The sequence below is a fragment of the Archocentrus centrarchus genome (genome assembly GCF_007364275.1).
Source record: "Archocentrus centrarchus isolate MPI-CPG fArcCen1 chromosome 18 unlocalized genomic scaffold, fArcCen1 scaffold_23_ctg1, whole genome shotgun sequence".
Lineage (NCBI taxonomy): Eukaryota > Metazoa > Chordata > Actinopteri > Cichliformes > Cichlidae > Archocentrus > Archocentrus centrarchus.
In genome coordinates, this window is record NW_022060145.1 from 4486911 (window position 1) to 4511288 (window position 24378).

At 42.4% G+C, this 24378-nt stretch overlaps 1 pseudogene; it reads left to right on the forward strand.

Annotated features, from left to right (window-relative positions):
* Nucleotides 1–170: 170 nt before the first annotated feature.
* Nucleotides 171–23232, forward strand: LOC115775039 (serine/threonine-protein kinase MARK2-like; annotated as a pseudogene).
* The last annotated feature ends 1146 nt before the right edge of the window (nt 23233–24378 follow it).

Genomic DNA, 24378 nt, shown 5'->3' on the forward strand with positions numbered 1-24378 from the left:
AGAAATCTGTCTGTAACAGGATATAATACGCTACCTTCAGACACGTTTTCATGTCAGATCACGTTATATTTGATCATAAGCTAGTCAATTTCTTAATTTAAATTTTTCAGCTGTTCAGTTTTAAACTTTTTGTAGCTCTGATCTTAAAACTTTCATATGTGAATAACAAAATGGCCCATTACCATATCACACAAATCAAATCTTCAGTGTTTGTGTTTCATTTCTTGGCACATGTCATATTCTGGAGAAAATTCATCCCTGCGTGGTTTCTAAATAAATAAATGTCTGTCTTCCTCTTTCCTCTTTCTCTGCCGTTTGTCTGCAGGCAGAGAACCTGCTGCTGGACGCAGACATGAACATCAAAATAGCTGACTTTGGCTTCAGTAATGAATTCACTCTGGGGAACAAGCTGGACACTTTCTGTGGCTCCCCGCCCTACGCAGCTCCAGAGCTCTTCCAGGGCAAGAAGTACGACGGGCCCGAGGTGGATGTTTGGAGCCTTGGAGTGATCCTCTACACACTGGTCAGCGGCTCACTGCCCTTCGATGGACAAAACCTCAAGGTCAGAAGGAGTGTGTGTGTGTGTGTGTGTGTGTGTGTGTGTGTGTGTGTGTGTTGTGTGTGTGTGGTGTGTGTGTGTGTGTGTGTGTGTGCGCACACATTACATAAGTAGAAGTCTGTATTCTGTGGGTGGTTGTAGTATTTGTCATGCTGGTTTCTCTTCCCTCTTCCTTGCAGAATGCAGAAATTGAACTGTAGAAAGGGTGAAAGTTGAAAGTTATATCTCTCTGCCAGTATTGACTTTCCAAATTTGTGCATGTTGATGTTGTTGTTCGGTGTTTAAAGAGAAGAGATTTAATGCTTTCCTTGCTACCAATCATTCACACACCACCTATCACACTGAGCATTCAGTCAGTACCCACATGACTCACTCTGGAAGTGCAGACACATTTTGGGTGGGCGATATGACATTGAATGCGATGGTATTGATATTAAAATGCCTGAGAAATATAATCTAGGCTTATTGAGCGTGCCTTTTGCTCTACCTCCTGTTGAGTTTTATGAAAATGCAGAGCTCGACAGAATAAGCTCCTTGAGAGCTGGTTTCATTCATTGCAGCTGTGTTAACAACTTTTACTACATGCATTAACCACCTCTGTGTCTGAACCCGTGAACCTTAATAAATGAGCTGAACAAAAAGTGAAATTGTGATGTTGCTGGTAACTAGAAACATATTCAAGTATTAAAGCTAGAGCTGTAGTTGAAATGCCTAGAAGTCCATGAATTGTATTTAACACTTATATCACCCACATACTGTGCTGCAGCTGTGATTGAATCAGAGCTTTTTGAAATGCTAGCCGGCTTATATGAATGTGGTTCCTGTTTAATAAAACTGCAATTCATTTGCAACCATATGTAATGTTAAGCTTGGTTAAGTTGAGCCATATCAGATTGAGGTAGCAGAATACTGATGAGGCATCGAGTTCTTCTTCACATGCATCGCAAAGTGTGCAATTGATAGTTGGCTGCTTCTTTTGTCTGTGTGTTTGTCTTCATTTGTGTGTTTTTTTTAAAATTGCCGATAATTGGAGCCCACTGTTGACTTTCCGTACACCTGTCCCATCTCCAGGAACTGAGAGAGCGCGTGCTGCGTGGTAAATACAGGATTCCTTTCTACATGTCCACCGACTGTGAGAACCTGCTCAAAAAGTTCCTCATCCTGAACCCTTCAAAAAGAGGCAGCCTCGAGGTATAACGCGTTGCAGAGCCGCATATACACGAGTCACAAAAAAAAAAAATCCACTTTAATTCAGTTGTTGAATGATCATTTCAGCCCACTGAATGTAACGTATGACTCCTGCAGACATCTTGAATGTAGCTTGTTGCTAAGCCAACTTTATATTTACTAAGAATGGTATTTACAGCTTATATAGGAATGTAAAATTGGACTTGATGCTGATGTGTAAAATGCTTTTTAAAGACATAGTAAATACCTGTTAAGAGTTATTTGATTTGGTTGCCCTAAATGTGGATGGATGGTAACTTGGTTGGATGAAAAATATTACTAGGTGACAGAGGGCCACTGCAAGCTTGCTGCCAATGCTGCTTGCATTGGCTTGTCATGTTACAGGTTTTCCTATCATAACAAATGTATTTTTTTCTTGATCTTTGATTGGACATGCTGAAGCAACCCTGCAAACTCATGGTTTAGTGTTTAGAAAGGAGTCATGTGCCTGTTCTTTTACACCCACTTGAGAATGTATGTGCCTGAGTGCATCTCAGTCAAACAATGGATGTATGATCTAATCTGCTTTGAGAAGCCAGTGGATCGATAGCTCTTAACTTAACCCTGCTGTGATTGCTCACAGCTTTTCACAGACATACCGTCTTTCTATAATGCTCATCATCCTGCTCATCATCCTTTTCTTTTCTTTATTCCTAATGAGTGTACTGTATACGTGATCTTGAGGGCTTCATCCTGAAAATGTTTGTTAGTGGTAGTGTCTGAATTGTGACTCTCTTAATTGTCTAACAGAAGGCTCCTGGTGAAGTAAAACAAAAGAAACAAGTAGCACTACTACTATATATCTGTTTTTCATCCTTCCCCACACTCTTTCTGCCCTTCAGTCCTTTTTGCCAACTCACGTCTCCCTTCATCCGTTTGTTTCTGCTTGCTCCCAGCAGCAGATAATGAGGGACCGGTGGATGAATGTTGGCTATGAGGAGGACGAACTCAAACCCTACATCGAACCTCAGCCAGATTATAAGGACCCAGGAGGACAGGTAGGCAGAGAAACAAAAATGATAAATCTCTGCCCCCCTTTTTTTGAGTGCATATTCTTTGTTTTGTTTTTTCTTCTTACATATCACGATAATTTATCTTTAGGAGAAATATAAACTTAATGTCGGCTCACCATTCTAATTATAACATGGTTTAACTGTATGTGCAGACATCATGCTGCAGATGGGATTCTCGCAGGAGGAGATCCAGGACTCGCTGGTGAACCAGAAGTACAATGATGTGATGGCTACATACCTACTTCTGGACTATAGGAACTCTGAGGTTATTCTCACATTCATACATTGCTAAAAAAGCTAGTCGTGGTGTTTGCTTAATACATTTTTCACTGTGTCCAAGGCAGGTCATGACTCATCTTTATATACATCTTGTTTTTCGTCTTTTATTAAAACTTCTTTTTGGTTTTCCCTCAGTTGGACGAAGGTTGCATCAAACCCCGGCTGGAAGTGATGTAAGCCACAAAAATGCCCCCTCCCCGCCTCATAAGGTATAATGAGAACACATAATGTTTTCTGCTAATGCTTAATGAGGGCCCGTCCAGCTTCAGCCAGTGACACAAGTACACTGACTTGACCACATACATGTAACAAAGGCACTTGACCTCTTTACTTGGATATGTGAGGTTCTTAATCACACACGTAGGTCTTGGCTTCCATATTTACATCCTACTGTGTTTTAAACATGTTAAAAGTACCGTCTCTTTCCTCTCTTAAGGTACAGCGCAGTGTGTCGTCCAACCAGAAGCCTCAGAATCGCAGAGCCACTGACCAGGGTGAGATTGGTGTGTGTCGGAAGGGAAGGGCAAAGCTGGCGTGTGTTAGGTTATGAGAAGAGATGAATGAGAGGATCAAATTTAGCATTTTGGCACATAATTTTAGTAGTTTTTTTTTTTTTTTTATACTGGAGACATGCAGTTGTGTTGTGGACAGGTAAGGTATAGAGAGGAGGACCTGATTTCAGCTGGAATAAAGGTTAATAAGCTGTGGAGAATGAAGGAGGGAAGAGAAGGTTCAGTGGAGGAAGCAGTAGAAGTGACGGTCTGATGCACTGTCTTCGTTTTTCTAGGCTCCTCCTACTCCAAGAGGGGAGTTCAGACAGACAACCGGTCTGCAGGGGAGGATTCTGGGAGGAAGGGTTCATCAGGCAGCTCCACCACCAAGGTGCCGGCCAGCCCTCTGGTGTCTTCCGACCGCAAGAAGAGTGCCACGCCCTCCACCGTGAGACCTAATACCCACACTGCTGTTAGATTTGCATTTAAGCCGTATCAAAAACAAAAAAGGTTGTATTCAGACTCACAAATATGTGCACCAATAACCGCTTCCTCTACAGAGCTGGACTCTTTAGTGAATGCCGTCATCAGCCATAATTTCGCACATGCTATGGTCCAAAGATCCAATAAATCCTAGTTAATTATTAAACTAAATTAAAATGAGTGGCCTTTAACTTTGAAGGTCTCAGCTGCTCTGTGAAAGTGAAACTGTGTGGAGCTGTTGTACTGTGGTGTATGGTTGGCTTTTTGGCCATCTTGCTTGTTGTCTTTACAGTGTCAGCCAACAAAAAAAAAACAAAAAAACAATGAGAACCTGTTGCGTGAGAGGGAGTTGTATTTGTTTTGATTTCATTAACTTTAGTATCTTAAAATATGCATAAATATGACACCTGTCAACAAACATTAAAACAAAATGTAACTAGAAAAGTCGAGTATGCATACGAAAAATGTTCTAGAATATTTAATGTCGAATCATTTTCGTTTAAGGCCCCTGATCACACCACTTCGTGGGACTCTGTGGCGTGTAAAAACTTTGCTCGATTGACTTCCCTCTCTCGAGATATGTTGCACCCGTCAGGTCGACACACCTTAGATGTTTATAATTCATTTATCTGTGGACTTCGGTGACCTAACAGACATCTATTATAGCTCTGCCCAACCTCAAACTGTGCACAGAGCTTAACTGGCATTGTAATGGAAATTGTATGCGTGGGAGTGGAGAGGCTTCAAACGACAATTCAAGAGGAGCAAGGTGAAATAAATTGTTTCGTAATTGTATCGTTCACAGATAATTTTTGACGAGGTGCATAAAAATTAATTGATGCAGGAAATTCTCTTGAGTCCTAATTACATGAAGATTTAATTCATATTAGGTCATTAAGTTGCTTTCCCTTTTTTCATTGGGAAGCTTGCTGAACCTTGTCAGGCATCATCATTAATCGACCCTTCGTCCTCGTCCGCTTTTTCTAACATTTTTATTTTTGTTGCTATCTTTTCAGAATAGCATCTTGTCACCGGTACCGCCGCAGTCGGAACTCTCCTCTGACTGACAGAGCCACTCTCGACCAGAGCATCCAGAACGGCAAAGACAGGTACGCAAACACACACGCTCAACACACATACACACAGAATTACAAATGAGAGAAGACACTCAGTTGTTCTCACAGGCACTCTTGTCGTCATTTAAAGCCCAACTAGTGATGTGAGGCAGTGGCGCTTTCTCACTCATATACACATAATACAAACACACTCACCATGGTTTGTGAATGAAGCGCTCCCACAGCTGTCTCAGTGACTGAATCCCAGACCTTGGCTGGTACTCTCCAGAGCTCTGCCAGCTGGCTCAGGCCGGCCCACAGCCTTCCCCCAGGGTGGGGTGAGCCCTGCTGGACATGGAAATCAGGCTCTCTCCGGAATTTAGGCCAAACCTCCAGTAGATTACAGATTACCCATGATGGCCTGATGGAGGCCGGTAGAAAGCCTCGACGTACAGGCGCTCCTACATCCAAGCGTGCACGTTATGCAAGATGACACAAACTTCAAACTCGGCTATTTTCTCTTCAGTTTAAAAAAAAAAAAAAATACCCTTCAAACAAACTTCTCATTCATGCTGGGAGGGTAAAGGTGAAGGAAGGTGCAGAAATTAACATTGATCCTATATAATCCTGAATGGCTAAAAGCAGCATTTAAGTCAAATAGTCAATTATTTGACTATCGGCCTTTTTTATTTATTTATTATTTTTATTAGCATTAGGTCAAGATTCCATCCTTCTTTTTTTTTTTCCCTCCTCCTCTCCTCCCCCTTTACTCAATTGGGCTATTGTGGAGTACGATACATACCCCCCCCCCCCCCCCCCCCCCCCCCCCCACTTTCCACTCTCTAATTTCTCATTTTAAATTTCCTAAGTGTGATTCATCCTCCCAGCTCTCCTCTCATCCTTGACCCCCTTTTTTAAAAGAACGGTCCAGATCCGGTTCCCCTTGGATTATTCTGTGCTAACTGGTGTCACACAGCTCATACGTGTCCATGCATACATCTATACGCACATCACTCATGCTTAACCAACCGTGTGCTTTGTGGGCTTTTTCCATGAGCATTAAACATAAAAACCATCTCTCACTATGATGCAGCGTTCATGGTCATGGTTCATGCTGCTTTGTTACCTGTTCATGTGTCCGTCTCAAATGACCTCATTGTTTCCAACGTGGCGCACCGCCTACAGTATGAGAAATTCAGTTGAAATCCATGTTGAGGCTGTAAAATCTGATAAGTCTCTCCTGCGTTCACAGTTGGAAACGGTCATTTGAGACAGCATTGCTTTTTTAGTACTGTGGGTCTGTTAACGATGGTAGGCTCTGCTAACTTAGTGGTTGTCATCTGCTTTGATTTTAAAGTTACTTTATTTGATCATCACTAATGCTTTGAAGTTTGGGCTTTTTTTACTTGTTATACCCCACCCGCACCACCCCCTTCTTTTCACCTTTCTGCCTTTCTAATTTTCTTAATTTGGCTTCTTTTATCTGCTGCTGAGCCTCCCTCTGGAGTCACTCACATTTTCTTGGCACCTCCTTTCTTTGCTTTACTCCTGCTTCCTTTTCCCCCCCCCTCTTTCTTGTCCTTATATTAATCTTTCTCCTTATTTCTTTCTTTTCCTCCCCTCTCTCTAAGGAGATTAGAGACTTGTGATGGAATATTAACTCTTAGTGGCACCATATAGTCCCTGCATTCACCTCCTAATAGCTTACATACGCACAAATCTATCCACTCACATACTGAGAGGCGACTGTGCACGCACAAATTTAAATCGCACACACTCCAACTCTCACCACACACTGTGTTGTCCAGTTAATATTTTCCATCACCAGTCCTGCTAATCCTGTTTCTCTCAGCTGTGTGTTTGTTTTCTGTGTAAATGTCCCTCTTTCTCTCACTATTCATTCTTCCGCTCTCTGAGATATCTCACTCCCGCTCTGTCTCTCTGTGGTACCACTCTTCGCTGTCCCTCTTTTGTGTGTGTGTGTGTTGTGTGTGTGTGTGTGTGTGTGTGTGTGTGTGTGTGTGTGTGTGTGTGTGTGTGTGTGTGGATTTGTTTGTTTTGTTTTTTTTTGGATAAAGTCAAGTTGAAGCTGTCAGTAATGTGCAGAGATTTATAGCCCATAGCAGCGTTGGTGATAAGCAGGAGGGTTCAGGAAGTTGTTAGCATTGTTTGTTTTGTTTTTTAAGTAATTCATAAGTTATGTAATGGTCATAACTTTGTAGATGATAAAATAGATGTAACAAGTCTGGGGGGGGGGGGGGGGTGAAATATGTAAGAGTGGTAAATCAGGCATTGCAAGCTGTGACGTGATCTCCTAGTGGACTATCTACTTACTCAGCCAGTTTAGTGTAAGAAACTATTGTTAACCTTTGATTGCTGGAACCTGTGGATTTTTGGTATTAGTGTAGCACATTACTACAGCACATTTAGCATCAATCACTATTATTAGTGTGTTTTACAAAGATGAAAATTGAACAAAAACTGTCTTAAGAGACAACACAATACATTATCCACTGATTGGAGACTTATGGGACATAAAAGGGTGTCATCAAGTTTTTTGTTTTTTTTGTTGTTGTTTTTTTTTTTTTTAATAAACAAAGCCGTGCATACCTGATTGAAATTTGGCTGATCTCCGACTAACCCTGAACTCCTTGAGCCTGTCTGGACTGCTTGGGAGTCAGTTTGATGCAGATGTCGATGCCCTCTCTCTGCCAGTTTTTGAGGTCCATGTCGGAATCACAGATGCACACGTGCAGGTGGTCAGAACAGGACTTCAGGGCAGTGAGATCAATATAGAAACTACACTAGAAGAGGTCCAAAGGCTCACAGTGACACAACCCTGAAGGGGCGATTAGCCAGATTTGAATCTGAGTTTATATGTAAATGAAGGCCACAGGAGGTAATTTATTTTTTATTTATTTATTTTAATGTAGGCAGAATTTTGTAATTGCACTTTGTAAAGTATGTTTGTTGACTTTATCCACTTTTTAGAAGAGTTGACTGTGTCTCAGCCAGTAGAAACTGTGTGTTAAAGAGTTGGTCTTTTGTGTCAGGTACGTTTTTATATGTAAAGATGAAGGCACAGAAAGCCTTTGATTGTGGTTGATTTTTTTATGTGAAACCACAACGAAGCAATGTTCGCAGCAACAGACCAACCCTCCTCCTTTGTTCCAGTCCTTCTGTTGTGTGAGTGTGTGCGTGTTGCTTTGTTTCTACTTCCTCTGTTCTTCCTCTTGTGTCCTGTTTTCTCTTCTCTCCCTCCCTCCCCCTCCCCCCTGCTCCCTCTCCCCTTTTACAGTGTATGATAAGTGCTGCTTCTAACCATACTCCACCTCACCTCCCTGCCCACCCACACACAAACCCCGCCCGGTGTGCCTGTGGATGTCTGATCGTGTCTCTTTTTGGCGTGTCTGTCTTGTGTTACACACGTTTGTGGGTGTGTTTGCATATACGCGTGTATGTGTCGGGCGGGGCATTCCTCCTCCTCTTCCTCCCCGTCCTTCCTCTCAGCCTAAACACTCCGGGTTCCCGCGCCTCCACTGCCTCGGCTGCTGCCGTCCTCTCCTCCTCCTCCTCCTCCTCCTCGCGTCCCCGCCACCACAAGTCCCTGTCCTCCTCCAATCATCCATGCCCCTCTGACCTGCACGCACCACGGCCCAGGCAAGTTTCTTACTCTCTCTTGTCTTATCACACACACATACACACACACGCACACCTCTTCACTCACACCGTCATCCTTCCTGAAATGGATGCAGAAGAAAAAGAAGAGATGAAGACGGGATAAAGTGATTCATTGGCTCTGAAACCAACCACAAACTTCTTTTTTTTTTTTTTTTAATGATCATTTCACACAGGGACACATCCTGGCACTGGGGGGGTGCCAGCACAATAAGAAGGTTCTCAAATAACTTATTTGTATAGCACCTTTTATGCAGGGTAGTTCAGTTCAAAGATGACAAATATAATAAAGCACAACAAATAACTATTAAAATAAATAAATGTTAAAAGAACAAAGTAAAATAAAAATAAGTCAGCTACATGTACACGAAGTTCAGAGTTAATAAAAAGCATCTTAAAAAACATGAATAAAAGCAATTCTGTGTACAGTTGATTGAAAAGAACAAAAGCAGAATAAAATATACAGTAATCAAAAAAAGTTGTTCTTTTATTATTTTTTTTGTCTTGATGGATGTAATGTGTGCAGTTTTTTTGGAAGCGTGCAGTTAACAGCCGCTAAAACTTCAATGAAACTCCTTCATGGGAAGTATTATCTCTCATATGACGAAGCAGAACTGTGAAGAAAAGTGCAGCAGCAAACACACTAAATGACACTGGCATTTCTGCAGGGTGTGCTGCTTCTGTTGTAGTATCCGTTCTCTACATGTTCTCACCACTATACCGTAGCGAGATGGTCAACATTTCTAAGACTTGCAATCATAGACTCACCAGTTACTTAGCAACAGTCAGGAAGTACATTGTGGAGCTCAGAAAAGCTGCACCGCTGTGGAAATGTTGACACAGCTCGTCTTTGGCCAGTCACTCACATTCAGAGCTCTCATTTACCAGTCAAGACATAACTGAACAGGCAGGACTTGAGAACAAGATGAGCAGGGAGCAGCTCTGGCTCTGACAGGCCAGAGCTTTTTTTTTTGTACTACTTTTGTTTTCCTCGCAGCATAGGAAACCGTTTATGGACCAGCAAGAATTGCGTTCCCATATGCAGAAGCTGTATTTACAACGCTTCACTTGTTCCACATTTTGTCACGTTGCAGCCTTATTCTAAAACGGATTAAACTGTAGGCAATTTTTTCACCTCAGAATTCACTGCAAAACGCCCCGTAATGACAACAGTGAAAAAGGTTTGCATGAAATGCTTGCAAATGTATTAAAAGTAAAAATATAAGACATTGATAAGTATTCACAGCCTTTGCTAGTATTGCTCATACTTTGGCAGCACTTGCAGTCTCAAGTGTTTTGGAGGCATGATGGTACAAGCCTGGCACATCTATTTTTGGGCAGTTTCTCCCATTCTTCTTTGCAGAACCTCTCGAGCTCCATTGGTTGGATGGGGGAGCGTCGGTGCACAGCCATTTTCAGATCTATCCAGAGATGTTCAGTCGGGTTTAAGTCTGGGCTCCTGCTGGGCCACTCAAGGACATTCACAGAGTGATTTTTGTTATCTTGGCTGTGTGCTTGGGGTCGTTGTTCTGTTGGAATATGAACCTTCGCCCCAGTCCGAGGTCTAGCGCGCTCTGGAGCAGGTTATCATCAAGGATGTCTTTCCCTCGACCCTGACATCCCCACATTACCACAGGTGGACTCAGTCAAGTTGTAGAAACTTTTCTGACAGTTGATCGGTGGAAACAAGATGCACCTGAGTTCAATATTGAGTGCCATGGCAAAGGCTGTGAATGCTATGTTATATTTTTGTTTGTAATAAATTTGTAAGAATTTTAAGCAAACTTGTTCACTTAGTCATTATGGGGTATTATGAGTAGAATTTTGAGGTGAAAAATGAATTTAATTCATTTTGGAATAAGGCTGGAACGTGACAACGTGGATTAAGTTAAACTGTAAGAAGCCTGGTTTGCTAATCCGGTGATTTTTTTTTTTTTTTTTTTTTTTTTTTTTTTTAAATACCTGCCTTCTCAGTTAAAAGTATAAAATAGGCAAGTTGAAGGAACTGACAACGCCTATAAATGTTCAATATGCTGTCATTTGGAGGAAATAAAGGAAAATGTGCAGGTGCTCTGGGGAGAACCAGACAACAGGCAGGCGTAGTTTTGTTACTTTGTATTTACATGAAAACACATTTGTATTATCTGTTGCATGCCCTTTATATTTTTTCCATTTGTCATCCATTTGGTTTGATGGTACATTGTGTTGTTTGATGAGGGTTTTCCCCTGCTGATAGAAGTGTGGGAATTAGTCACCTTTAAGGATTCCCAGCCTCAATGTTTTGTTCTTTTTGGGAAGATTTTCCCTCATAATTCTGATGTATGTAATCCTACCTCAGTTATGAAGTTGCCTGGGAAAACCCCATTTTCATCTATTGAGCATTAACTGTGCTCTGACATGTCTTGTTGAGTGAATGAAAAGGAGTACTGACCTGACAAGCTCAATGGTCATCTGTGTGTATTTGCCATCTGAGTCTTTGTTTGTGTGTGTGTTCCTCTGTTGGCTAGCTGCCCTGCGTCACAGTGTTTGTTTCAAGGGCTACTTTAACATTTTGGGCTTTAGTTCAGCCAGCCGTGTCTCACAGTACAAGGTGAAAGGACTGTATGTGTTTCTCAGCTACCTTAAATGCTCTCTGGAGCTTATCTGTTATGCAACTCAGACAGAGAGCACCCCCCCCCCCCCCCAACCCTTTTTTGTGATAGCTTTCTACCATTCTTTAAAAAAAAAAAAAAAAAAAAAGACGGCGTAAATGTGAGACTGTTTCCAGCCATGCAAATGTTAAGGTGGCCCGTTGGCTTCATGTGGTTTTTGTCTGCTCTATGTTGAAGTCTTGTTCTGTTGCATGCGTCGTTCAGCAGTGAGCTTGGGCTGTTCAGAAGCTGGTTGGGAACGCTGGAGAGAAGGTACCGCTTCAACACATAGACTGTACCCTGGGTGACAAATAGGCACCTTTTCTCAGAACATAATCTGTGCCCTTAACTCCTGTCCATTCCTGTTTTATCCATTCAGTCTGCAAAACTTTCAAACAAATACCGTGCTCATAAACGTACTGCAAGTGTTTTCATGTAATGAAATGAAGCCGGTGGTGCTGCACACTGAAAGATCCAAATTTATATAAGGTAGGTGCAGACTGTAACATCACATGTGACCATGAAAATGCGTGAGGCTGCGTTAATGTTGGCCCCTGCACCACCTTAGAACATGTCTTCTGTTGATGCTGGCAGAGCGTCACTATAGTCTTTGACTAAATCTGCAGGTGAGAATGAAAATATGTTGAAACCAATTGGAAGCTATTACCAGTCTGATTCAATTTCTCAAGTCATCTTCACAACTAAAATAAGTCACAGTGCTCCCTACTAATCTGCCTGATCCAGCTTTTCTCTCCTTGCATTTGCATCTGTAAGTAAGTGTGTTTCTGTGTATTTTTATAGATACCTTTGATCTGCTGGACAGTATGATCATATCCACATCAAATTAAGCGATACACTTGAGTTGTCATTCGGCCTCACTGTAGGTTTAAATGGAGCCCCCTTTTTTTTTTTCTTCTTTTTTTTCTTGAATTTAAGGTGCATTAGTGGGATTGTACAGGACCGCTTCGTTTCAGTTGCACCTCAAAATACTGCATTTTTGATGAGTACCACCTGCTCTCACATTATCCCAGCACTCATCCACGCTAAACTGTGATCATACTTGTTACTGGCGACAACTTTCAGGTGGTGCACGACTGTTAAGATCTGCACCTGAAGCATTAGCACGGTCCTGCTGCAGCCCACCACAGCACATCGCCCATGAATGTTCATTTCTGTATTCCTGCTTGTTTGCATTTGCCTCTCTTTGTGCGTCTGTGTGTGTGCATTTGTGCATTTTTTGTTTGCCATCTGCTGCAGGCGTGCTGCAGCCACACTGCCATGAAAGATGCACATCCTTACAAAGCGAATCCAGGCTTTTAGCTCACTGACTGGTTCCAGTCAGCGAGCTAAAAGTATGTGTGTGTGTGTGCGTGCACACAAGCAAGAGCTGAAGGTTTGTGATGCTTTGCCCTTTGGATTAACTGTTTGTATTTGCATGTGTGCCACTGACCTCATGTGGCCCTAATACTGACTTGAAGGATTACATGAAACATGAGGATGAGCAGACGCTAAGCAGACGTAAATACTTGTGACCTTACACTGATGTTAATAGCACATCAGAAGGTGATTTTTAATCTTTAATTGTTGGACTAATTTTGTGTTCCTCTTCCACTCTCTTCTTCACTGCAATCCTCTCTATTCATTCCTTTGTTTCTCTCCTCCTGCATCACCTCCTACACTTCACTTTCGTCTGCTTCATCCTTCCCTTTCTTTATTTCCTTTTTTCCCTCCTCTGTTGTCTCCTGTCCCATATCCATCACCATTCTTTTTCATTTTCACCTCCTCGTCTCCGCCTCTTTACTTATCACACCTTCCAACCTTTTATTGCTCTAAAAAATTTTCACACTTCTTTCCTCCTCTTCATGACCACCTCTCTGCTGTCGTTCCCTCCTCTGTATCGCCATTTCTTTACCATCCATCCTTCTCTTTTCCTCCTTTTTGTCACCCTCTTCTGTAGTGCCCCGGCACAGCGGGCACCCGGAGCCTCCCCTTCTGCCCACAACATCAGCAGCGCCGCCGTGTCAGACCGTACCAATTTCTCCAGAGGGGTGGGCATCCGCAGCACGTTCCATGCAGGTCAGCAGCGGGGTGCCCGGGACCAGCAGGGCTCGGCTTACCCCGGCGGGCCTGCTTCTCCATCACTGTCACATGGCAATAGCCAGGCCCGAAGGACACATGGTGCAACAGGGATTTTCAGCAAGTTCACATCCAAGTTTGTACGCAAGTGAGTAACGGGCATAAACGCACAAAAAAAAGTAAAGACTGATTACTTGATTTCATTCTGTGGTGTTAGAGAGCAATTAAAGGAAGTAGAAAAACATGAAGTACAGAAGGGGACATGAGGTTGAAGAAGGAAGTCCATAATTTTATAAATGCAAAGCAGTTGTGATAACAGCTAGTCTATTATCCAGGAGCCAGGGCAGTTTAAAGCTCTATTGAGGTTTCAGCTTGAACCAGAAAATGACTGGGTTTCCATTACAAGTCATTTCATATTCTCTCAGGAACATTGTGCTCTATGGCCATGTCATCACTGAGTATTTCTTTAAAGGGGCTGGTCTCATCTGTCACTAACCATGCGCTGATCTGTAACTCTGCTCAGTAGAAAGGGAGAGGAAGGGAACAGCTGTGCGTCCTCTATAATTTTGCTTGGAGCAGTGGTGACTGAGGAGTAATTTTGGTTGTGGTTCCAGTCTGGCCTAGTTTTCATCTCAGCCTCGTAGTGCAGGTTGCAGCAATGAAACTGCTCTCATGGGTACCTGATTTTAATGAAAGCCAGCACTGTTTATTTCGATATTTATAACTTTCTCTGGAAGTGAAGTCAGTTTCCCAGCTTTGATCGAGCTATCTAACTCTGCTGGGTAAATACAGGAACTAGATGATATTTCGACTAATTGATTTTGCAGGAGAATTTGATGTAGCTGAGACATTTAGTCAAATTGCAGTGAAGGTTTTACAGTGAAGCTGCAATAAGCATGTGTAGTTATTGCAAAATATGGGTTTCGGTAATCAGAGTGAGGCTAATGTTTAATGGTAAATGGGTGATTATTTTTCTTATTTTTCTTCAGAATAGTACAACTTATTGCATTTTTTTGGGGACTACTTTTATCTTGGGATGAACGCACAATTTCTGCTGCAGCATTTACTGCAGCGTGACTCCAAATGAACTACACTCAGTGTTTGTCATTGAAGTGTGGCTCATTGATGTCTTTGCACTGAAGTGTATGAGACCATTGTACAGGTTTAAGATGTCCATCCATCCCTTTTCTTCCACTTATCTGATGCAGGGGACTGAAGTATTCCAGCTGTCATAGGGCGAGGGGCAGGGTAGACCCTGGACAGGTCACCATTCTATAGCTCAAAATATCATTTACTTAAAGAAGTCAGTTTTTACTGTAGCTGCCTCAAAATGAGAGCAAGTGTCAGAGGCTGACATCAGAATGGAAGATGCTCACAACAGGAGGCGACAAAACTGGAAGGTTTTAAAGGGGGTAAGAATGAGGAAGGTCTGAGTGAGCAGTGACAGTAAAACAGTGAGAGAGCAGGTAAGGCTCACATTTTCATCGTGTCACTGCTGGAGGTCTATTATAAAATCCTGTGTGTGTGTGTGTGTGTGTGTGTGTGTGTGTGTGTGTGTGTGTGTGTGTGTGTGTGTGTGTGGAGGAGAGAATATGTATGCTTGTATTTTTAGTCATTTTTGTCTGCTTAAAAAAAGCGAATGATCAAGTGTCTTGCCTACATGCATGGTGTTGTGAGCGGGGGGGGTACAGCCACTCTCCAGGCCTCCCACTCAGAGATACTGTAGCTCAGTGGCGACAGTATCCATGGTTACACCGGAGATATCACTTTTCCTTCAACTATAAATACCGCTACTGGGGACACCTTGATACACATGCGCACACACACAAACACACAGTTTGACAGATTGTGTTGCATTTGCACATTTTGACCAGTCTCTTTCTCTCACACACACACACACACACACACACACACACACACACACTCTCTCTCTCTCTCTCTCTCTCTCTCTCTCTCTCTCTCTCTCTCTCTCTCTCTCACGCACACACGCACATGCGCACACACAAAAGTTGTGTGTTTTCTTAACACATTATATAATCTCCCTGCTGCTGTTTCCTGTCTGGTCTGGAGAACGATGATTTGTCTGTCCTGAAGGAGATTAAGTTTCTCAATGTGTGTTAAAGATTAAGTTGTTGCTTAACGTGTGCTTTTATATGTATGTCTTTATTTTCATTTGTATACGTGTTTTGTGTGTTTTATAGGAGCTGCTCTCTCCCCATTTCTCTCTAATGCTTTTTAAAGTTTTTATCACATTCGAGCTTTTCACCTCACAAACACTTCTTTTCAGGATCATCCCGGACATCTTTGTAAGGGAGGGGAGGGGGGGAGTATGTTCAGAGAGAGCCCATTAAGTCCCTCTGAGGTGTTGGTTCACACATTCACACCAATAAAGGGTACATCTAAACACATTCAGATTGCACGTCAATGCCAATAACACTTTTTTTTTTTCTTTCTTTCTTTTTTTTTGTTGTTGTTCTTTATTTTAACTGTGGTGTTGTTGCTGCTTCAATCCCAAGTGAGTCTGGACTGTTGTTTGGGGGGGATTTCATTTCTTTTTTTTTTTTTTTTTTTTTTTTGTTGAGGTTTGCTACTCAGAGGGCAGCTTGTCTTTTACAACAACGTTATTGATACATGCGTTTTATACATACGTTTTTTTTTTCTCTTTCTTTATCCCTCTTTTGTTTTTGTAGAAATCTCTCGTTCAGGTTTCCAAGAAGGTAGGCAACATACCCAACGTTAAATATAACCCCTTGATTTATATGAATACACGTCTCTTCTTTATATATATTTTACATATATATATATTTATATTTCCTCCCCCTTTGGTGTTTCGTGCAGCTTTTTGTTGAGATCTTCCTTTTGTGCCTTGAGCCTTTATCTTTTCACCTCCTTTTTTTCTGTGGTTTGCCCCCCCCCACCCCCCCCTTTTTTTTCTTTATTTGATCCTTCTGATTTTGAGTGCTGTGTTATGGCCCATTTTCATTATTTTTTAAATTTTATTTTGGGTTTTTTTAACTAACTCCCCTCCTCACCCAGCCATCCACTCACTTAACTCACTCACTCCATCATCACGTGGCTCATTAACACCTCACCCATATTCCTCTTCGTCCCTCCATTGTCCCTCCCACCCACCTACCTCTACTTCATCCTCACCCTTACATTTACTTTCCGGGCAGAGTGTGTGAGAGCTCGTGTTCCACTGTAGAGTCCCCGATTTAGGGCAAGCCTAAAGACTGATCTGTCATCAAGCTGATCATTTCCCACATTTAACCTTTTCATAGCTTCAGATACAGGTAATGTTGTTGCTCTTTGGAGCATAGTTAAAAAGTAAAAACTAATGAGGTAATACTAAAAATTGTCATCTCACTGACCAAAGTTGATACTAATTTTACTCAGTTTTGAAATAAAAGAAGCACAGTGATAGAATCCATAGTCTAGAGTTGTAACCAGGACTGTTAAATGTGGCTAACCGTTATCCAAGCTAACCAAACCATCATCACCCATTTCACCTTTCTGCTTTCATCAGTTTGGTCTCCGTAATCTGAATTTCCCCTAACTGTGGGGGCTGAAGGTGTCCTGTTGTTAGAGCCCAGTGGGGAGGTCGCGTGTAATAAGTTCCCGGCAGTAGTTGGTTGTAGATGTGGACGAAGGCAGAGAGGAGGAGGAGGGCCCAGGAGGGACGGGGCTGCACTCTTTCCTGGAGGCTGCACTCTTTTCATTCATTCATTGCTCTGTTCTCACTGTAGCACTAGCTCTCTAACAGCAGCAGAAACACAACTGGATGGCTTTGACCTACTGTGGCTGGAAAAGACCCCTTTTATGTTGTGAATAAACACACACACAGACACGTATGACATTTGATACACATTTACACACGCGTGTCAGAGCATTTGCTCTGACACACCCATATCCCTACATTGAGGTAAACACACACCTTATTTCTATGTACATCTACATATTTGGGCTAAATACAAAATACATGCTGACACATTTTATATTTATATGTACACAAAAGCAGATTTCACATCTCCTACAGTGTATTGGATCATTTTAACCAGCAGGTAGAGCAATTTTCCTTCTTGGTGTGGACCATTGCTCCACCTGGTGGTTTGAAGCTGTAATGTTTTATCATGGTATTATTATATAGGTGTATTATCTCTTAAGCTACTTAATGACTTTTTTTAATCCTTAAATTTGAAAAAGTAGAGGTAGAAATTTTCTAATTAAGTCTAATAATGGAGGTGAAATTTTAACCTACTGCTAAACATACGACTAGATTGTAGTCACATATTTCTGGTGATTATCATACTGTATGTTGTGGACTGTGAAAGTTATCACTAAGTAAGCTGTATTTGAAATCAAATCATCTTATCAGTCCTTTGTTTTCCCTTGATGTCACAGTGTTCCTGCTCTGGGAGCCATTTTGCATCCCTTCATATTGAGTTAAATAACGGCATGCAAAATGGCACAATGATTTTACATTGTTCACCTTTTTACTTCCTATATTTTATTAAGCAAGAATTCCTCATCTACCGTTTTTCTCACTCCTCCTCGTCATATCCCCCTGTGCTATATTTTTAACCATGCTTCTTTTGCAGAAGGTATTTTACATGGTGTTTCTGGTTATTCTTTATCCTTTTGTTTCTCTTCCTTTTTTTTTTTTTTTTTTTTTTTTTTTTTTTTTTTTAATAAAGGAAAACAGGAATTTTGTCTTTGTCCAAAATGGACTGAATTTTAAACCATGAAGTGCTGAATTTGTCATGTGTCAGTTTTCCTCCCGTTGTCTGCACGTGTTTTGCTGTTGTCTGTTTTTCTGTTTGTCGTCTGCTTTTCTTGCTTTAGTCTCATTTGTGTTTTCATTGTTGTCTGCAGGTATGAGAGAGGATGTGTGTGTGTGTGTGTGAGAGAGAAATGTTATATAGGCTGCAGTTAAAGTGTTGTTTACAGGGAGTGTGTGTGTGAGAGTTATAAACAGCTTTTGTGTAGGTCAAGTGTTACTAATACAGGTTTTAACGCAGTGCTGGGATTATTAACCTCCTTTAGCACCAGGATTCGCCCTCACCATGCCGACCATTCTGTTCCACACCATTCCATCTTTGATCCAAACAGTTCCTCTTCACACGGTGTTCCTAACATCCCATTTTGTTGGGACTCCGTTCTGCTCCGGAGCGTAATGCCGTTTACCCCAGCGTTCCATACTGTTCCATTCTCCTCGGATTACTTTGTTCCTGGTCCACAGTGAGCTGTTCTGCTTTGCTTAATTTTGTTCCACACAAACTTTCTCTCATCCGTCCCAGAACTAGTTAAACCAGCTCTTTAAATTCCAGCTCGTAACCTGGGTGTTTTCCAGGTGGAGTTTTAGAAAATTAAAACAGGTTGCACCACACAAATGAGTCCATAGTGTCACGTTGAGTTGTTATGGAAAAAAGTTTTATATGTATTAACACTAATATTGGCTCCATATTTTTTGAAATTATTGGACTCTTACTTGTGTAGCTTTGCATAATTGACACCTCAAAGTAATCCTTCCTTGGCCCTCTCTGTAGGACGTCAGTGCACTGAAAGTCTGAAACAGGCCATTTTAGCGCCTCTGCCTTTAAGCCAACTTTCTTCTGATTGGCTGCCCCTCGTAACGAGTCTGAAACTGAGCTTTTAGCAAGTTATACATACTCTCCCCTCATTATTTGAAACTTTGAGCATGTTTGAGTATAAATCATTGAAACTATGGCCGTCTTGAGTTATATTTTACTAAAATAGCTCAGTGTGCCAATTTACACACTACTAAATCTTAGTAACGAGAGCTCTGATTTTTAGTGGTGCATCCCAGTTTTACTTAGTATGTAGCTATTGGGATTATAGACACTAACTTATGAATTCATTTTTTTTTTTAAATCTGTTGAAAAGTACAGGAGTCTACTTAGTTGTGGAGCTATGGTCAAGTGTTTGCTCACAGTGGACTGGTATTACCTGGAACACCTGCCACAGCAGTGCATTGTGGGCTGTGGAGTCCTCAGACTCCAGTTTGAGCAGTTGGGGTGGAATTAAACATTTGGCATGACCGCTCAAAGAGACTGGATTGGAAGATTGAGGCAGGCATGGTGAGCAGCGTGACTGTGTTTAGCCAGCTGGTTTCCTTTCTGTGTAAGAGCCCACCTGTTGCCACAAGCCCTCAAAAAAAGACTAAACTTGTGTTGATTTTTTTCGAGGAGTCCGTATGAGGGAGAGGGTCAGGATGATGGGAGCAGGTGAGATACAGAAAACCCACAAAAAAACAAAACACAAACCTCCCAGACTCTACCTGCCAATCAGTAGAGTGGATCCAATGAGTAGATGATCTGAGCTTGCTGTGAATGGTTGGGAGCGGGGAGGGGGTGAGCTGGGATGGATAATTGGTTGGTGATGGTGGTAATGGTTTAACCAATCAGGGGATGGCAGATTAGAGGTGAATGGTAGCATCCTAGAGACTGAGAATGACGGTATGAAGGTTGACCCTGCATGATGGTGTGTGTATGAAGGGAAAATCAGAATCCAAGCGCCCCAATGTGTGTTTGTGTGCAAGTACACATGAAATGCAAACACGCACTCAGGCGTAATTGACAGATGTGCTGGCGATCTGAGTCGTGTGCACAAACACACACGGGGGTGCTCAAATTTTGCTTTTTGTCTTCATTCATTTCCACAAACCTCATAATTTCCCTCTCAATCCTTCCTCTGCATTCCTCCTCCTTCCTCCTTTTGTCTCTGCTTTTAAAATAATTCTCTGAATTCTCACTTTTCCTAATTTTCTCTCTTATGCCCTCCTTCCTCTTTCCTGTCTTCTCCCACTCCACCCTCCCTTCCTTTTCTTCACCCCTTTTGGCCCCACTCTATCTGTCCACTCCTCTATCTCCTCCTCCACCCTCCCCTCACTCCACACAGGTCTGTTCTGAGCAGTACTGTAGACAAGTCTGAGAAGACGTCCGGTGGTCTGTCCTCCTCTTCTAACAACGATGAGAACAACTCCTCCCCGGGGTCTGGAAACACTGGTAGGTTCATCACTTTGATCTGTGTTTTCTGCTCAGTCGCCTTTTTCCATTAATTACAGATTTCCTCTGCGCCTTACGTTATAACTGTGGTTCCTCTCTCTCATCATTCCTCAGATCTTTGAAGTGAGCCATTTCTTGAGTCAAACGTGACAGCAGAATTCATTATATACTTTATAATTCAAGTTTTCAGGTTGAAGGAACTGCAGCTGGGCCTATCAGGACTGATAAATGTTGCCTCTGACAGGCAGTTACTTAGATGAGAGCTGAAAGACGCACCAAAGAATGACGACAACACTATCAGACACATACTGTGACTCTTTGCTGTTGAGGTCGTATCTGGTAACGCTTTTACGGTGCCAGCCTTTAAGTAGACTCATGCTTGCCACCTTTCACTTCAACAGCACTGCTAAAATAGTGAAAACTACAATATTGGCCTCACAGTAGGACTTTAAGCGTTATGTAAAGACAGGTGACGTGATGGCTCTGCTGGTGGAGGAGTATGGAGTGAAATTGGCCTCAAAATGTCTATGAAATGATCTACAAGTGTAAAGTAAGATTTACAAATGGGGCTTGTTTTGTGGTGGTGTTAGTTCTCAGAAGTGTGTGCGCTCCAATCCACATATAAATACACAGCAGTTTGAACAATATTTTGCATATGTGTGTATATTGGACACTTTTTCTCTCTCTCTCTCTCTCTAAATAAACAGAACATGTCGTCACCCCTCATCGAGAAAACACATTTACAATTGCAAATGAAGGCTAATGTATGGTTTTAAATAAGCTGTTGGTCTGAGATTAGTTACCATGTACAGTACTCTCTGGGATGTGCGACCCTGACTGACATGTTTTCCCAGCAGAAAGTCCACAGTGTAGCCTTTCTCTCTCAGGAAAATTGCACAGTTGGTTTGGTGAGGAAGGACACATGATGACCACCCACTGACTGAGTTCACTGGGCAGTTTGCTACCTGTGCTTCCACAGGCCAGTTGAGACAACACGTGGACGTCGTGTGAGGGAGCAGGATGAAGTCCGATCTAAGTCAGGGGAAAATGTAGGGCTGCAGTGTAAAATCAGTGCCAGTTTTAACTCCCTGAGTGTAATGAAAGCATGACACTAAATCACTGGAGGACTTTTCACATGACAGATTCATTGATAATGAGTGTAGCTACATTTCCTGAAATTTGATCCTCCCTCAGATTTTAAAGTTTCCTCAATCAGTTACACTGAATCCATCTCTGGTGCTCTTTAGGTCATCACTTCGTATTCAGAGTCTGGTCTTAATGGACTTTTAAATTAGACATGACTGCTTTCATTATCTGTTCAGCCTCATCTTTTTCCTCCCTGTGCCTCTTTGTCTTTTCACTTTGCCATCTCATTCGGTGCAGTCATCTGTTCATCCTCTCCATGACTCATCTTTCTCCTCTCCTCTTCTTCTCCTCCAGGTGGCACTGGCACCCCTCCTGCCATCGCCAGCCAGAAGGACTCGGTCAAGCCGCGCTCGCTGCGCTTCACCTGGTCCATGAAGACCACGTCATCCATGGAGCCCATGGAGATGATGCGCGAGATCCGCAAGGTGCTCGACTCCAACAGCTGCGAGTACGAGCTGCGCGAGCGCTACATGCTGCTGTGCATGTCGGGGAACCCGGCGCGCGACGACTTTGTCCAGTGGGAGATGGAGGTGTGCAAGCTGCCGCGACTCTCCCTCAACGGCGTGCGTTTCAAGCGGATCTCGGGCACGTCCATCGCCTTCAAGAACATTGCCTCAAAGATCGCCAACGAGCTCAAACTGTGAGTGCAGAGGAGCAGCGAGAAGAGATGCAAGGGTGAAGGGGGGGCGAGAGGAGTGATGATGCTGTAGGTGGGATTAGGATGTAAGCTAAAGGGTGGGATCACTTTAAAAGCAACATGATTGTTATGTAAGGTCTGACGCCAGGCTGCCAGTTCTTTGAGACTAGAAAACATTTCTAGAAGTTTTGTTCCATAAGTTCCCCGAGGCGCTCAGATTAGAGACTCAGAGCTGAATTACTCTGAGTTGTGAAGAACTTACAGACCGGTGTTCTTCTCTCCACCCCCCTGTGGGGGGGAGGGGTTTCTGTCACGTTCTACTTAGACGTTCCACTCTTCTGCATGTCCGATCTTCTTCTCTCTGTTTTTAGGAGTCACACTTTGACCACTCCTGTCATTTCTTCCTCCTATTTATTCTGTTTCTCTGCACGGTTCTGCCGCCAGAAAGGGGTGGGGAGAGGCGGGTGGATGGAGGACAAAGTGAGCGGGGCGGGGGGGGTCCTTCCTCTGAATGATTACCAGAAAGTTCAGGATGGAACGTGGAGCCTTATTTTGCTGGAAAACTCAAAAGTTTTGACTCAGTTTGCTCTGATTCTCCTCCAAAACCGAGTGGACTCCAGCTGAGCCAGAACACACAAACACACACTCACACACACTCACACACTCTTTGGATGGACAAACTCTGCTGTTAAAGATTAAAGGACCCTCTCCACCTGCCCATCCCTCAAAATGAACATTGAAAATCCACCGACTCCATCCGTCCTCCATCCCCCTCCTGCCCTCACACACTCGTCGCCGTCTTTTCCTCCACCTTCAGACTGAACTCAGCACAAGCACATCCATCTTTTCACCTTTTCACTCCCTTTTCTTCCCCCCACCCCCATGTCTTTATTTTTTTTAATATCTTTCACACATTCATGTCCGAGGAGGCCAGTTTATCCTGCGGGCTGCAACTTTTAAGTCCATACTTTTTAGGGTTTTTTTTTAATTTTTATTTTTTAATGAGTTTCTTTAATGGCTTTTAAAGAGTTGTGCACTGGAAAAAAAAGTGGCATATTGTGAGAGGGGAGGACTGATGATGGATCTTTTTTTTAAAGTTGCCTTTGTTTTGAAGAAACAAATCTGGGCGTTTGTTTTCGTTGCATATGTCAGCACATAACTGTTCAGATGATTTCTTTTTCTTTTTTTTTTTCTTTTTTTTTTTTGAATGTTGGTATCACTTGGTTGGCATCACGCCTTCATATCCAGAATGTCAACCCAGGACCGACGCGTTTCTCTCCCAGCCCTGTTCCCAGAGAGCAGACACTTAAGTTCAAAGGTGTTGTTGGTATGTGTACGAGAGTGTGCTGTAAGAGATCACTGGAAAAAAATTAAAATAAAAAGCAACAAAAGCGATTGAAGACCACATCAGTGACGAATGGTGAATTATTTTCTTGGACTTTTGATTTGATGATATTTTTTTTTTTGTGTCGTCGGGTTTGTACAGATTTCCGGGGGCGGTGGGGTGGGGTGCAGACAGGCTGTGGAGGCTCATGTCAGATCTGCGGCATCGCTGCCTTTCTTTTTTTTTTTTTTTTGGTGCACCTTTAAAATACAGATGAACCCAGCCCCCCCTCCAGTGCAGGATATATCGATGTATTTAATGATCTTGATGGTGGTGGTGGTGACGACTACTGCTCGTTCATTTTTTGGCCTTTTTTTTTGTTTGTTTGTTTTTTTAATTAACTTTTTAAAGGACTTCTTGATCCAGAAGTAGTTTGGAGCAGAGAGGAAAAAGAAAAAAAAAAAAAAGCAGGAAAGACTTCTCAGAGCACATGTTCACACTCGAAACCACAAGCAGAAGAAGTCACTTCCTTTACCTGTTTTCTTGTCGCGTTTGATGCTCCAGTTTTGTCAGTGCAGAAGAAAAAAAACCCACACAGACGCAGGGGTCGAAGGAAGGCTGGGGCCCGTCAGCTGGTTGTACCTAACTGAACACTTTTCTTTCTTTTTCTCTCACAATGACACACTGTCGTTTTTTTATTTTTATTTGATCTTTTTTGGTTCTTTCAGTTTTTAATACGTCAAATTTTCCTTTTA